Consider the following 16,845-nt stretch of genomic DNA (forward strand, 5'->3'; position numbering starts at 1 on the left):
TAGCATTAAATAAACAATAGAGTAGCTGATATAGGATTCATCACTATCTTGGAATACCATTTTCCAGCTTTGTTTAGATCTGTGTCCGAATGTAATATATGTGTGCATACCCGGAGCGTGTATTTTAAAAAAAATGTTTGTAAGTTTAATTTATACTACAAATTAACTTTTTATGTTGTGTATTGTGAGAACATTAAAATGAGTGAAGTAAACAGGAAGAACAGGAACTGAAGCCTGTTGAACTCCATGTCTTCATAGGGAATTCAGCTTGTAATTCAAACACCTCGTGACCAGCCGTTTCCAATCTATTTGCCATCATGCACAACAGACTTGGAGCACAGACCAAAGAAAATGAAAGGCCAGTAAGAGTAAGCAGCTACACCTCAAAACTAAGAGTATGTTTTACCTTGCAAAAGACTTTGTGACAGGCAGACACATAATGGCTGTGTCTATACGTGCACGCTAATTCGAAGTAGTGGCGCCAACTTCGAAATAGCGCCCGTCACGGCTACACTTGTTGGGCGCTATTTCGAAGTTGAAATCGATGTTAGGTGGCGAGACGTCGAAGTCGCTAACCCCATGAGGGGATGGGAATAGCGCCCCACTTCGAAGTTGAACGTCGAAGTAGGGCACGTGTAGACGATCCGCGTCCCGCACCATCGAAATAGCGGGGTCCGCCATGGCGGCCATCAGCTGAGGGGTTGAGAGACGCTCTCTCTCCAGCCCCTGTGGGGCTCTATGGTCATCGTGTGCAGCAGCCCTTAGCCCAGGGCTTCTGGTTGCTGCTGCAGCAGCTGGGGATCCATGCAGCATGCACAGGGTCTGCAACCAGCTATCAGCTCTGTGGATCTTGTGTTGTTTAGTGCAACTGTGTCTGGGAGGGGCCCTTTAAGGGAGGGGCTTGCTGTTGAGTCTGCCCTGTGACCCTGTCTGCAGCTGTTCCTGGCACCCTTATTTCGATGTGTGCTACTTTGGCGTGTAGACGTTCCCAATAAGAAACTTCAGAAGAGGGATGGAGGGAATGCATAATTCAATGAACAATCTGTTTTTCTTGTAGGGAAAATAATCATTTTGCAGCAAGATTTTTCAAAAGGTTAAATGGGCATTTGTAAGATTGAGGGAAAATGGGCAGAACCTTTAAAGCTTTAAAGATGGGTTTTGTGGGCTGGGCTGTAAAAAAGACCAATTAAAGCTGTTCAGTTAGTAAAACACTCATCATGTGTAGTGCTATTAGTACTGAGAGCAGATTAAACACAATTTAGACTGCACTGAAAGACTAAAGTCAATTTAGCAGGTACATAAGCATACATGATAATGGTCTCTAAATCTGCAGCAACAAGATGAGGATATTCTTGGATATAAGATAAGGATGGGAAACTGAAGTAATTTCCTTTGTAGACTACAAAAGAAGTGGTGAAGAAAAGGACAAATTTAGCAGCTGGAGTTTAACAGTTTAAAATCAGTGTACTAATCTTTTCATACTGTTGATTTTCAGGTTCTGTTGACCTGACCCATGAGGAATGCTCAATGTTTTATTATTGCTAGTTGTGTGTTTGTATTGTGGTGCCAGCTTTCTACTGGGAAATGTATAGAAACGTATTAAAACAAAATCCCTGCCCAAATACCCAGGTTCCAGAAACTGCTGTTGATTTATTGACTTCTGCCGAAAGGCTTTTCCTGTACAGAATTCTAGAAAGCGCTAGTCTGTCTTCCTCCTTGTTAGAATGTGAATGATGCTCTTGGGGGCAGAGTGAGACTATGTTGATATTGGTGTGGGGAAGGCAGATATTGCCAAGTCACTTTTTCATTGAATTAGAAGGTCATTTAAAAAGGAAGGAAGGGTCACAGGATTTAGCATGCAGCTGTGTTTTTCACTTGCGACCGGGGCTCTTGCAAACAGGCCGACTGCTAACAGGTGGGAGTTTTGAGAGGGGTTCTCCTGGTGAAGGAGGGGGCAAACTACAGCAACTTGAGGTAAGTGGCTGTCTAGAGTGTGTGGGTGTTTGTGATTGTCTGTTTGTCTGGAGTTTGGAGTGCTGAGCTGTCTGTTTGAAAGGCTGTGTGCTCAGTCTGGCAGTTGGAAGCTATGAGCCTTCATTAGGTTTGAAATCTAAACCTCTGTGCTGATTGGCTGAGCTGTAGCCAGAGGGAAGGGCTATCAGGAAGGCCAGAGCCTTTTAAACCCTTCTGGCAAGCAACCAGGGCGCTTGCAACCTGGGCTCTTGCAAACAGGCCGACTGCTAACAGGTGAGAGTTTTGAGAGGGGAGTTTAGAGGTGGAACTTAGAGGGAGCTAATGCCCTTAAATCTTTTATAACATCCCCATCTGAAACTTTTACTTAAGAACCCCATATAGAATTAAATTAAATCAGAGGAGGAAATGGAGGCAGAAGACCAGCAGCAGAGTGGGGGCTATCCTGTTTATTGCGTCGAGTGTAATATGTATGATTACCTACCCTGTGGGTGGCTGGCTTATGTGTGCACTTGATGCAAGGAGCTCCTGGCCCTCAGAGACTGAGTGCGGGCTTTGGAGACCAGGGTGGCTGAACTGGAGGAGCTAAGGGAGGCAGAGAGCTATGCTGATGAGGCTTTCCGGGACGCAGTAGGGCTGTCCCACCTCCAGTCTGACAGTTCCGATGCTGTTAAGGAGGATGAAAGGCTCAGGGAAGGAGAGCAGTCAATGGGGGCAGAGTGAAACCATCCCATAGTTGGGACCCTCCTTCCAGAGGGTGCTATGGTATCCTCTCACGCCAAAGATACCTCTCTGGGGGAGGGAACGCCAGTTGTTAGGAAGTGGGTGATTCGATCATTAGAAATATAGATAGTTGGGTTTGTGAAGACCAGGAGAACCGTATGGTGACTTGCCTGCCTGGTGCGAAGGTTGCGGATCTTTCAAGGCATCTAGACAGACTTATATGCAGTAGCGGGGAGGAGCTGGTGGTCATGGTACATGGTACACCAATGACATAGGGAAGAGTAGGAGAGATGTCCTGGAGGCCAAATTTAGGTTGCTAGGAAGGAGACTGAAATCCAGGACCTCAAAGGTGGCAGACTCAGAAATGCTTCCAGTTCCTCTCGCAGGGCCAGGTAGGCAGGCAGAACTTCAGGGTCTCAATGCGTGGATGAGACGATCACGTGGGGAAGAAGAGTTTAGATTTATGAGGAACTAGGGACACTTTTGGGGTAGGGGGAGCCTATAGAGGAAGGATGGGCTCCACCTAAACCAAGGTGGATCCAGGCTGCTGGCATTAAACATTAACAAGGCCATAGAGCAGTGTTTAAACTAAGAGATGGGGGAAAGCCGATTGGTGCGGAGAAACACGTGGATCAGATGGAGGCTTCTCTTAGGCGAGACGCCATTGATAGAGATTCTCTAGAATTCAGTCAGAAAGAGAAGAAGGGAGATGATAGAGTATGGGCCAGATCAGATGAGAAAAAATCACATGTAAAAGAATCCAATGCATCAGGGAAGGGCAGGCATATGAATAGTGGTAGTTTTTCAAAGTGCTTTTACACAAATGCTAGAAGTCTGTTTAATAAAATGGGTGAATTAGAGTACCTCATATCAAAGGAGGAGATTGACATAATAGGCATCATGGAAACCTGGTGGAATAAGGACAATCAGTGGGAACTATCATGCCGGGATATAAAATATATCGGAAGGACAGAATGGGTCGAGTGGGTGGCAGAGTGGTACTGTATGTGAAAGATAATATAGAATCAAATGAAATAAAAATCCTAAATGAATCAAAATGTTCAATAGAATCACTATGGATAGCAATTCCTTCCTCTGATGGGAATATAGCACTAGGGATATATTATCGACCACCTGACCAGGACAGTGATAATGATGCTGAAATGTCAAGGGAGATTAGAGAGGCTATCAAAATAAAAAACTCACTAGTAATGGGGATTTCAATTATCCCCATATTGACTGGGTACGTCACCTCAGGAAGGGATTGAGAGAGAAAATTTCTTGATGCCTTAAATGACTGCTTCTTGTAGCTGCTGGAACAGGAACCCACAAGGGGAGAGGCAATTCTTGATTTAGTACTGAGTGGAACACAGGATCTGGTCCAAGAGGTAACTCTTATAGGACCGCTTGGAAATAGTGACCATAACATTTAATATTCCTGTGTTGGGAAGAACACCACAACAGTCCAACACTCTGGTATTTAATTTCAAAAAGGGGAATTACACAAAAATGAGGAGGTTAGTTAAGCAGAAATTAAAAGATAGAGTAACTAGAGTAAAATCCCTGCAAGCTGTGTGGAAACTTTTCAAAGATAGCATATTAGAGGCCCAACTTAAATGTATACCCAGAATTAAAAAACACAGTTACAGACCTAAAAAAGAGCCACCATTGCTTAACAACCATGTAAAAGAGGCAGTGAGAGATAAAAAACCATCTTTTAAATAGTGGAAGTCAAATCCTAATGATCAAAGTAGAAAGGAACATAAACACTGCCAAATTAAATGTAAAAGTGTAATAAGAAAAGCCAAAAAAGATTTTGAGGAACAGTTAGCCATAAATTCAAAAAACAATAGTAAAATGTTTTTTTAAGTACATGAGAAGCAGGAAGCCAGCTAAAAAAGCAGTGGGGCCCTTGGATGATAGAGACATAAAAGGAGCATTCAAGGAAGATAATGCCATTGCGGAAAAACTAAATGATTTCTTTGCTTCAGTCTTCATGGCTGAGGATGTTAGAGAGATTCCCAAATCTGAACCGTCCTTTATGGGTGACAAATCTGAGGAACAGTCCCAGATTGAAGTGTCATTACAGGAGGTTTTGGAACTAATTGATAAGCTAAACAGTCACAAGTCTCCGGGACCGGATGGTATTCACCCAAGGGTTCTGAGAGGACTCAAATGTGAAATTGCGGAACTATTAATGGTGGTTTGTAACCTATCCTTTAAATCAGCTTTGGTACCCAATAATTGGAAGACAGCTAATATAACACCAATATTTAAAAAGGGCTCTAAAGGAGACCCTAGCAATTATAGACTGGTAAGTCTAACATCAGTACCAGGCAAATTAGTAGAAACAATACTAAAGAATAAAATTGTCAGACACGTAGAGGAACATGATTTGTTGAGCAAAAGTCAACATGGTTTCTGTAAAGGGAAGTTGTGTCTTACTAATCTATTAGAGTTCTGTGAAGGGGTTAACAAGCATGCAGACAGAGGGGATCCAGTAGACATAGTATACTTAGATTTCCAGAAAGCCTTTGACACGGTCCCTCACCAAAGGCTCTTATGTAAATTAGGTGGTCATGGGATAGGAGGAAAGATCCTTTCATGGATTGGGAACTGGTTAAAAGACAGGAAACAAAGGGTAGGAATAAACGGTAAATTTTCACAGTGGAAGAGGGTAACTAGTGGTGTTCCCCAAGGGTCAGTCCTGGGACCAATCTTGTTCAACTTATTCATCAATGATGTAGGGAAAGGGGTAAGCAGTGAGGTGGCAAAGTTTGCAGATGACACCAAAGTGTTCAGGATAGTCAAAACCAAAGCAGACTGTGAGCTTCAAAAAGATCTCAGCAAACTGAGTGATTGGGCAACAAAATGGCAAATGAAATTTAATGCGGGTAAGTGTAAGGTAACGCATATTGGGAAAAATAACCTCAATTAGACACACAATATGATGGGGGCAAATTGAGCTACAACAGATCAGGAAAGGGATCTTGGAATTATAGAGGGTAGTTCTCTGAAAACATCCACGCAGTGTGCAGTGGCAGTCTGTAAAGCAAATAGGATGTTAGGAATAATTAAAAAAGGGATAGAAAATAAGACGAAGAATATCTTACTTCCCCTATATAAAACTATGGTACGTCCACATCTTGAGTACTGCATGCAGATGTGGTCTCCTCACCTCAAAAAAGATACATAGGCATTAGAAAAGGTTCAGAAAAGGGCAACTAAAATGATTAAGGGTTTGGAACGAGTCCCATATGAGGAGAGGCTAGAGAGACTGGGACTTTTCAGTCTAGAAAAGAGGAGACTGAGGGGCGATATGATAGAGGTATATAAAATCATGAATGGTGTGGAGAAAGTGAATACAGAAAAGTTATTTACTTGTTCCCATAATATAATAACTAGAGGACACCAAATGAAATTGATGGGTAGCAGGTTCAAAACTAGTCAAAGAAAGTTTTTCTTCACACAGCACACAGTCAACCTGTGGAACTCTTTACCAGAGGATGCTGTGAAGGCCACGACTCTAACAGAGTTTAAAAAAGAGCTTGATAAATATTTGGAGGTTAGGTCCATAGATGGCTATTAGCAAGGGGTAAGGTATGGTGCCTAGCCTTTTGTCGAAGGAGGGAGATGGATGGCAAGAGACAAATTGCTTGATCATTGTCTTCGGTTCACCTCCTCTGGGGCACCTGGCATTGGCTACTGTCGGCAGACAGGATACTGGGCTAGATGGAACTATTGTTCTGACCCAGTATGGCCGTTCTTATAGAATCATAGAATCATAGAACACTAGGACCAGAAGGGGACTCGAGAGGCCATCGAGTCCAGTCCCCTGCCCCGACAGCAGGACTGACCACTATCTACACCATCCCTGATAGACATCTATCTAATCTGTTCTTAAATATCTCCAGCGAGGGAGATTCCACAACCTCCCTTGGCAACTTATTCCAGTACTTGACCACCCTGACAGTTAGGAACTTTTTCCTAAGGTCCAACCTAAACTTCCCTTGCTGCAGCTTAAGTCCATTGCCTCTTGTTCTCTCCTCAGAGGCCAAGAAGAACAAGTTTTCTCCCTCCTCCTTATGACACCCTTTAAGATATCTGAAAACCGCTATCATGTCCCCCCTCAATCTTCTCTTTTCCGAGCTAAACAAGCCCAATTCTTTCAGCCTTTCTTCATAAGTCATGTTCTCCAGACCTTTTATCATTCTAGTTGCTCTTCTCTGGACCTTCTCTAATTTCTCCACATCTTTCTTGAATTGGGGTGCCCAGAACTGGACACAATATTCCAGCTGAGGCCTAACCAGCGCAGAGTAGAGCAGAAGAATGATTTCTTGTGTCTTGTTCACAACACACCTGCTAATGCATCCCAGAATCATGTTTGCTTTTTTTGCAACAGCATCACACTGTTGACTCATATTTAACTTGTGATCTACTAGAACCCCTAGATCCCTTTCTGCTGTACTCCTTCCTAGACAGTCTTTTCCCATTCTGTATGTGTGAAACAGATTATTCCTTCCTAAGTGCAACACCTTACATTTATCTTTATTAAACTTCATCCTGTTTACTTCAGAGCATTTCTCCAATTTATCTAGATCATTCTGAATTATGTCCCTATCCTCCAAGGTAGTTGCAACCCCTCCCAGCTTGGTATCATCTGCAAACTTAATAAGCGTACTTTCTATGCCAATATCCAAATCATTAATTAAGATATTGAACAGAACTGGTCCCAAAACAGACCTCTGCGGAACCCCACTTGTTATGCTTTTCCAGCAGGATTGAGCACCATTAAGAACTACTCTCTGGGTACAATTAGCCAGCCAGTTATGCACCCACCTTATTGCAGCCCCATTTAAGTTGGACTTGCCTAGTTTGTCGATAAGAATATTATGCGAGACCGTATCAAATGCTTTACTAAAGTCTAGGTATACCACATCCACTGCTTCTCCCTTATCTACGAGTCTCGTTATCGTGTCAAAAAACGCTATCAGGTTGGTTTGACATGATTTGTTTTTTACAAAACCATGCTGGCTGTTCCCTATCACTTTATTACCTTCCAAGTGCTTGCAGATGACTTCCTTAACTACCTGCTCCATTACCTTTCCTGGCACAGAAGTTAAGCTGACTGGCCTGTAATTTCCTGGGTTGTTCTTGTTCCCCTTTTTGTAGATGGGCACTATATTTGCCCTATTCCAGTCATTTCTGGCTCTTTCATTTCAAGTCCTGAATACAGAGACGCTATGTAGTGAGTCAGTATGGCCTCCTGCTCATATTGGAGTTACTGGGGGTGGGGGTGGGCAGGCATAGCCTGCCCACGGCTAAAAGGCCCCTCTCAGAGTGAGGGGGGGCCCACTAAAAACACCCAGTCACCAAATGAATGCGGGGGACAACAAAGGAAAAAACAGGGACGGGAGTGAGGGTCAAAGGTTTAGAATGAGGGAGCCGGAAGGGGATACCGAGCAGAGGACCCCGGACAGCACCCACCGCTCCTCGAAGGTATCCAGGGAGTTGGTGGACGCCGCCCAGAGGAACTCCGCTCGGATTCGTGAGCGAAGGGAGGAACGAAAGTAGGCCCCACAGTCGCAGGTCGCCCCCTCTGCCAGCCTCCTCTCCCTGGTTTTGTAGATGGCCATTTTGGCCATGGCCAGGAGGAGGCAGACGAGGAGGTCCCGCGACTTTGTGGGGCCGCGGATGGGGTGTGACAAGATAAGGAGGTGCGGGGAAAAGTGCAGCCAGAACCTCAAGAGGAGGTTCTGGAGGAGCTGGAAGAGGGGCTGCAGCCTGGCGCACTCAACGTAGATGTGCGCCAGGTTCTCCCTCATGCCGCAGAAGGTGCAGGTGTCTGGGATGGGAGTGAACCGCGCCAGGTACACGCCTGTGCTCACCGCTCCATGGAGGATTCTCCAGCTGATGTCCCCGGCGGGCCGTGGGACCAGGGTGGAATAGAGGCTGGCCCACCGGGGCCCCCCACCCTCCGATGGCGGCAAGAGGTCCCGCCACTTGTGGTCGGGGCGGGACACGAGGGTGGGGAAGTGGAGCGTGTGAAGCACGAGTGCGTACAGAAGATGTCTAGGCGCGGTTCGGAAGGGCACCGGCTGCAAGGTATGCAGCCGGCTGAGGTGGTGGAGGGGAGGGGGACGGGCAGGATCGCGAAGCCGGGGGCCCACGGAGAGGTCCGGAGGGCTAGGAGTGAGAGGGGGGCGGGGTGCACCCTCTCGCAGGACCTGGCCGAGGTAGACGTGAGCAGTGGGCGGCAGGGCGGCCTTCACCTCCTCGACTACGCGACGGGGGGAGCGTAGGTTGGAGAGCCCCATGCGCTGGGCGAGCGACGGGGCCTCCATCCAGTCTCCCCGGTCGTAGTCCAGGAGGTCTCCGACCCTGGTGATTCCACCTCGGACCAACCTCCGGCACACCTCGGGAGACTCCGCCGCCTGCACACGAAGGTGGGGGTTGTGTAGCAGGGGCTCCGTGAGGAGGTCTTCCCCCGTGGTGGCCCCTAAGGACCTGGAGGCTGCGAGCAGCCGCCAAGTGAGGAGGAGGTCCTGGTAGAAGGCCGGCAGCTCCGAGAGGCCTCGCAGACGGTCTCTCCAGGATAACTACAACAGCTGCCGGTCATATCGGAGCCCTCGGTAACGGCGGAGGAAAGCGTGCGCCAGCGTACTCCATGGTGGACTATCTGCACTGTTGGTGTTGGTGTTGAGGAGTCCCTGCAGGGCCCGGAGGCGGAAGACATGGACCTGAGTGCGCATGCAAGTCAGGCCCTGTCGTCCCTCCTCCGGAGGTAGGTGGAGTACCCCTGCAGAGGCCCAGTGCAGTCCTGGCCAGAAAAACTCCAGGATTAACTTCTGGAGCTGGTCCAGGAACTTCGGGGGTGGGACCAGGGTGCTGAGGCGGTACCAGAGCATGGACAGGACTAGTTGGTTCAGCACCAGTGCTCTCCCCCGTAGGGAGAGACACTGGAGCAGCCCTGCCCACCTCTGCAACCGCTCAGCGACCCTGCCCTCTAAACCCTGCCAGTTTTCCGGCAGAGATGGATGCGTGGCGGATAGAAAAACGCCCAGATAGGACAGCAGACCCGTGCTCCACCGGATGGCCTGAAGCGCGGGCGGGAGGCGGCTCGTCTGCCATCCAGTCCCGACCACCAGGCCAGAGCTCTTGACCCAGTTGACCCGGGCGGAGGAGGCTGCTGAGTAGATGGCTTGGCAAGCCTCCAGACGCGCCAGGTCTCCCGGGTCCCGTACCACGAGGAGCACGTCGTCAGCGTACGCCCACAGGACCAGCCGCAGCCCTGCCTCTGGAAGCACCAACCCCATCAACCTTCGACGAAGGAGACAGAGGAAGGGCTCGATGGCCAGGGCGTAGAGCTGTCCTGAGAGCGGGCAGCCTTGTCGTACTCCCCGTCCGAAGCTGACCGGAGCGGTCAGGGTCCAGTTGTGCTTGACCATGCACTCCAAGGCAGGGTACAGCACCCGGAGAAACCCAACGAAGCGGGGTCCGAAGCTGAAGGCCTGCAGGGTGCCCAGGAGATACCAGTGGTCCACCCTGTCGAACGCCTTCTCCTGATCCAAGGACAGGAGGGCGAACGACAGGCCGTCCCTACACCCAAGCTCTAGGAGATCCCGGACCAAGAACAGATTATGGAGGATGGTGCGGCCCGGGACGGTGTAGGTCTGGTCGGGGTGGACCACGTCCTGCAGCACGGACCCCAAGCGACGGGAGATGGCTTTAGCAATAATCTTGTAGTCCGTGCTGAGGAGCGAGATGGGACGCCAGTTCCTGAGGTCGCGGGGGTCCCCCTTCTTGGGCAGCAGGGTGAGGACGGCATGCCTGCATGACAGGGGGAGGACCCCGCTTTGCAAGGCCTCGGCCCAGACACTGAGCAGGTCTGGGCCGAGGACGTCCCAAAACACGCGGTAGAACTCCACGGTCAGCCCGTCCATGCCCGGGGATTTATTGGTGGGCATGAGGCGGAGGGCTTCCGAGAGCTCAGCCAGAGTGAGAGGGAGCTCTAGCCGGTCCCGGTCGCCTGTGCTGACCGAGGGGAGTTGGTCCCAGAGCACCCTGCAGGCGTCAGTATCAGTCGGATCCGGGGAGAAAAGGGTGGCGTAGAAGGCGCGAGCCCTCTCACGCATCTCCACCGGATCCGTAAGAGGGGTGCCATCCTCCGCAAGGAGGCAGAGGATGTGTTTTTTGGTACCCCTCTTTTTCTCCAGGGCGTAGAAGAAGCGGGAGCCGCGGTCCATCTCCCGGAGGAGTTGGATTCGCGACCTCACCAAGGCCCCCTGTGCCCGGAGGGCGTCGAGGGCCCTGAGCTCGTCCCTCTTCTCCTGGTACGTGCCGCAGAGGGATGGATCTCTGGGGCTGGCGGCTAAACGCGTCTCCAGCTCAAGAACCTCCCGTTCCAGCTGCCCTATCAGCGCATCCCGCCGCCGGCTGGCCCCCCGAGTATAGTCACGGCAGAAGAGCCGCGCGCGCACCTTTCCCAGATCCCACCACCGCCGTGCCGAGGGAAAGGCAAGCCGTTGCTCGCGCCAGGCCAGCCAGAACTCCCGGAAGGACGCCACGAAGCCCACGTCCTCCAGCAGGCTGTTATTGAAGTGCTAGTAGGCCGACCCCTGCTTCCCCAGCGAGAGGGAAGCCTTCACGGCCACCAGGTGGTGGTCCGAGAAGGGGGCCGGCCGCACGCTGGAGGCGTGGGCCCAGGAGAGATGGTGCCGCGAGATGTAAATGCGGTCCAACCGGGAGTGTACAGATTTATGGCCCACGACTCGGACGTAGGTAAAACCAGCGTCCTCGTCCGGGTGGTGGCTGTGCCAGACGTCCACCAGGGAGCGATGGATGAGAAGCTCCCTGAGGACGCCCGCAGCGGCCTGGCAATGCTCAGTCCCCGTGCGGTCCCGCTCCTCGAGGGTGCAGTTGAAATCCCCGCCGAGGACCAGGCACTCGCGAGGATCAATGGTGTCGAGGAAGGCTGCCGCCTGCTGGAAGAAGGGTGTTCTCTCCGAGCCGAGTGTCGGGGCATAGACATTGACGAGATGGAGAGGCAGCCCCTCCACCCGCACCCGGAGATACAGCAGGCGGCCGGGCACAACCTCGACGCTCCCCAGCACCTCGGGCTGCAGGGCTGGGGAGAACAGGGTCGCCACCCCGGCCCGGTGGGCTGAGAGGTGACTAAAGCGGACCCCGTCTCCCCACTCCAGCCGCCACTTAGTTTCGGCGGCTGGGGTAGTGTAGGTCTCCTGTAGGAAGGTGACCGAGTACCTCCCCTCCCGAAGGAAGGAGAGCACTCGGCACCTACGGAGACCCGACCCGCAGCCCCTGGCATTCAGAGTGGCAAAGATGATCGGCGCCATTTGGAGGGCTGGGGAGGATCCTCGCCAGAGGGAGTACCGACGGTTCCCGTGGGGCCACGCAGCAAACCGTGACCAACCCCGAAGATGACGAGGGCGTCACGGAAGCTGCGGGCCCATTGGTAAGCCGTGGCGTCCCTCCTCCCGGTGCCCTTGCCCTCCTTGAGAAGGGCCCTCACGGATTCCAAGATGGTATGGAAGTCCCCCCAGCGCTGGAGGGCGAGAGCAACCTTGTTCTTGGAGCCACGAATTTCCTCCAAGAACTGGCGCATCTGTCCCACCAGGCATGGGGTGCCGAGGCCTCGGGGTCTCCAGTACCCGTCGGCCTTGTGTTCCTTTGGGCCCCACGGCCAGAGAAGAGATTGGGGTGGGGACTGGGGTCTGGCTTTGGGAGGGATGAGGGCGGCAAAGGGAGAGCAGCCCCGGAAGTGCTGGGAGAGGGCGATGTGAGGGGGGCCTCCCGAGGGATTACGGTCTCGGGGGCAGGTATGAGTGGGCAGGGATCAAAGGGAGGGGTAGGAGGAGGAGGGGTGGGGGTGGGGGCAGGGGGGATGAGACTCATCAGGGGAAGGGAAGGTTCATGAGGGGGAGGGAGAGGGGGCAGTGGGGGAGGGGGAGGAGGAAAAGGAGGGAGTGGAAGGAGAGGAGGGTCTGGAGGGGTTAGGATTGCAAGTTCTGGGGCGGGGCGTTGGCTGGGAGAAGGTACGGGGATGATGGCAGGTGATGGGGCTAAGTTGGAAGCAGGGGCGGGGATATGGATAGAAGGTGTCTCGGGAGGAGGGGCTTCCTCGGATGGTGGGGCGGGGGAGGGGGGTAGGGGCGAGGTGCCAACATGCTCAGCAGTAGGTGCCAACTGGTCGAGGGGGTGGGTGTCTGGGTCTTCAGTTTCGGGGCCAAAGGCGGGGGACATGGAAAACTCTGCTTCCCCCAGGGCGCCCAGGGGCTGGCTGACTCCCGCGGGGAGGTCATCTATAATTAAGGGGGGGGGTCGCCTCCTGGGACGTCCCAAGGCAGAGGAAGGTGGTAGTTGAGGGATTACTGGTAGATAGGGAGGGGGAGAGTGGAGGGGGTGGGGGTGAGTGGATGGACGGCCCACAGGCCTCCAGTAGGAGGCTGTCCACGTCCAGGGCTACCGGGGTGAGGCCTAGGGCCTCGACCTCCTGCGAGAGGAGGGCGAGGCCGGGACTCACCTCCTCCGGATGCTCCGCAGCAGCAGTCTGGGTGGCGGCCGGAGGGGTGTCGGGGGGGGGGGGCCCGGGCGCAGAAAAGGCCTTATCAGCCTCCTGAGTCTCTGGCTCCGGGGCAGAGGGGATGTTACTTTTCTTAGCCACTGCCGCTGCAGCCCCCATCGCCCCCATCAGATGATCGGTAGCCGGGGGTTCAGCAAGTGGATCTGGGCTGTCAGCTCTTTTTAGTGCTTTGCGCGGCGCCTCCACCCCATCCTCCGACAGGGTGGGGTGCCGGGTGCGCGCACTCTTTTTCTTTCGTTCCCCCCCACCAGCACCCAGCCCTCCGAGGAGGCGGGCTGGGCAGTAGAGGAGGAGGGGCCAGGGGCCAGGGCCGACGAGGAGGAAGGGACGTAAGAGGGGAGCGGGGCGGCAAGGGAGAGGGACGACCCGCCCCGGGACAGGCCCTCTTCTGGTCCTGCCGCCGTTCCTGCCTCCCTCTCCTCCGCAGGCCCGGCCCTTGTGCCCGCTTGGGTGCCAGCGCCTGCTTCTTCTTGCCCGGCACCATGCGGCCGGGCATCCTCCGACGCCCGAGCGGCGATGGATCCGTCCGGGACGAGAGGAGGAGGGTCGGTCCCAGGGCCCATCGCGGTCGGGGCGCCACAGATCTCGTGGCTGACGCCCCCCGGGTCGGAGGAGGTCCCGGGCTCCCCTTCGTGCTGGGCCAGGGGGCAATCCCTCCGGACGTGCCCTGCCGCCCGGCCCATAAAGCACCGGGCCTCCCCCAGGGTATAGAAGACCCGGTACTGGGCCCCTTGATAGGGCACCAGTATAGTCCCCTCCTGGGCCACCCCGCCCTGTGCTGCTGCCGGCGGCAGTTGGACCCGGGCCTGCCGGCGGGAGGAGAGCACGTGCCTTAGGGCGGGGTCTTTACAGCCTAGGGGGAGGGGACTCAGGACCGTCAAAGGCCGGCCCAGGGCGGTGAGGAACGGCAGAAGGGCGGAGTTGGGAAGGAAGGGTGGAACAGATGAAAAAACCACCCGCACGCCTAGGTTTTCCAGCAGCTCCAGGGGCACGTGCACGCCCCCAACCGCCAGGCCCCTCTCCACCGCCTCCTGGGCGGCGGCCTCCGAAGCCAGGAAGAAGACGATCTTCCCAAACATCTGGGAGGCCGCCACCACGGCCGCGGGCCCCACCACCCGTGCCAATGCCCGCACGTAGGTCTCCACGTGGGGCGAGGCAGCCACCAGGAGGCAGCGGACTCCGTGCCTCCTGGTGAGCGCGGGGAAGGGGCCGCGACCGTTGGGGATGGTAGTCCCAACAGAGGCGGCAGGAGTAGGGTGCGGGGCGGCGGCCGCTGCCTGGGCGTATGACCTGGGGGCCGAGAGGTCGGGGCCCCCAGGAGCGGTGGAGGGAGCAGGGGAAAGGGAAGAAGGGGAGGCTGCACTCGGTGTTTGGGCAGCCTGGGGGAGAGTCCCCGCCACGGGAGGTTTGGCCTTCCGGGTGGGGCTCTTGCCCTTTCTTTTCCCCTGGCCCTTCCTGCCCTTTTGGGGGGGAGGGTTTGGGGCTGGGTCGCCAGGGGGCGCCGCGGCGGAGGTAGTAGGAGACCCGGAGCCTGCGCCCGCACCCTCAGCCGACATGGTGGTAGAGTTCTGGGCAGCCCTGGACGAGTGGGCCGCCGTTTCAGGGATAGGAGGGGTGACAGTGGAGGGGAGAGGGAGGGAGGGGTCACCAGAGGACCCTCCAGTGGGCGTGGGGGTCATTTCGGTGGGTGTGAGAGGGAAAAAGTTTATTGGGGGTGGGGGCCTTTAAGAAAGAGCGGGGGAGGGGGAGGAGAGTGGAAGGGAAGGAAGGAGTGAGGCGTGGCTGCCCCTCCCCCACCGGCTGGGCTGAGGACCCAGTCAGATGGGGGAAGGGCAGGGCAAGGGCAGTGAGGTCAGGGAAAGAGAGACACAAAGAAGGCCACAACTCCCAGCACAAGATGGTAAGATGGCTCCTGTTTCTGCACTGGGGTGTGGAGGGAACAAAAGTTTGTGTGTGTGTGGGTGGGGGGGGGCTCAGGCGCTTAAGTGAACAAAAAAGCGGGGGGAAGGGGCGTGGGCACGTGGGGGGGCGAAGGAGGAGGCACAGCCAACTTAGGGGGGATGGCGGGGTTAATGGGGGGAGGGGTTGCCCACGTGCGCCTGAGGGGTGGGCCCGTAGCAGCTGCTGCAGAGCCTCAAGATGACAGGGGGAGAAGGAAGGGGCAGCTGATTGGAGGGGCCCAGGTGGAGGGGGCCCCAGCAGCAGCTGGGTGTGGGGGGGGCAGTAGGAGAGGGGGTGGCTGCAGGGGTGGGGCAGGGGCCACGCCCTAACACCCCACCCCCGGCTATGCAGCCCCCCCTCTGGAGTCCCAGTGGAGAGGGGCCCTGCCCAAACTCACCCCTCCCCAAGCCACTCTATGGGAGGCTGTGTGGAGGGAGCCCAACCGCCGCTTTGAGAGAGCCCCCTACCTTCTCCAGGTGGTGAGGATGCAGCAGCTGCTCGATGGAAGGTGGGCCCAAATGGGGGGCCAGCAGTTTCTCCCCCAAAGGATGGTAAAAGGGGGGGGCCCCCTGCTGTAGGGCAGGGGGCAAGAGGCCCCCACCCTCCACCCACTCAGCAGTTCCTCAAAGAACTAGCTGGAGAAGTGGAGGAGAGGGGGGGAGAAAGGTAGAGCCTGCCTGCCTGAGGCAGGAGGGAGGCTGACCCCAGAACGGGCGGGAGGGGGGGGGGGCGGGGAAGGCAGCCAAGGCCTGCCGGCCCTTGGTACCTCGCCTTCCAACCGTGGGAGGGGGGTCCCACGGCGGCAGCAACAGCCCTGCAGGAGCGCCTGCAGCAGGCTTCCTGCTGACTCAGAGGCCCAGGAGGCTGCGCAGAGGCCCTGGTGGGCGGGCCCAGAGCCAGAACACCACAGGCCCACCCCTCAGAAGGCAGGGCCCAGGGCTAGAAGGGCCAAGGGCAGGGCTCGGGACCCATTAAAGCCTGAGCCTCCGGGCAGGGAGGAGGCGCCTGCACAAGTTCCCCGGCGCCAAGGGCAGAGTGCCTGTCATCGTCCGGCCGGGCCGGAGGGACAAACCCCCAGCGGCTCCGAACAACCCCGGATCCAGATTCCCCAGGGGGACTAACCAGACTTCCCAGACCTGCCAGGACCCTCACGCCGGCGGAGATCCCCTGCCTTAGAAGAAGCCCCGGATGCGGCCAGACTGGCGAGGGTGAGCAAACACGGGGCCCCAGGAGAGGCCTGCCCCAGAGTCCCGGTGGATCCCTGCAGCCCTCAGGCCCAGGATAGCCATGGGCCCACCATGCTACCGCCACCCGACTATCCCAATGATATCGACACGAGCGACTGGCCGGAGCCCCTGAAGTTGGACGATTTGGAGGAGACTGAACCCGCGGGACCCCCTGACTAGATGGACTGGGACCTTCCCCCGGTGGAGGCAGAGGTAGGAAGTGGCCCAGGGAACGTCGCTCCCGAACCCATGGCAGTGTGTTGCGGCCTGGATCCCCACTGCCGTGGTTGTGTGTGAGCGACCCCCAGGGCCCCGGGCCAGGTCGCAGTGGAGTGGGAGGGCCTGCAACCCCCTACCCCCTCCTTGACAGGGCCAGCCCGC

The sequence above is a fragment of the Carettochelys insculpta genome, chromosome 1 (genome assembly GCF_033958435.1).
Source record: "Carettochelys insculpta isolate YL-2023 chromosome 1, ASM3395843v1, whole genome shotgun sequence".
NCBI classification, from domain to species: Eukaryota; Metazoa; Chordata; order Testudines; family Carettochelyidae; genus Carettochelys; species Carettochelys insculpta.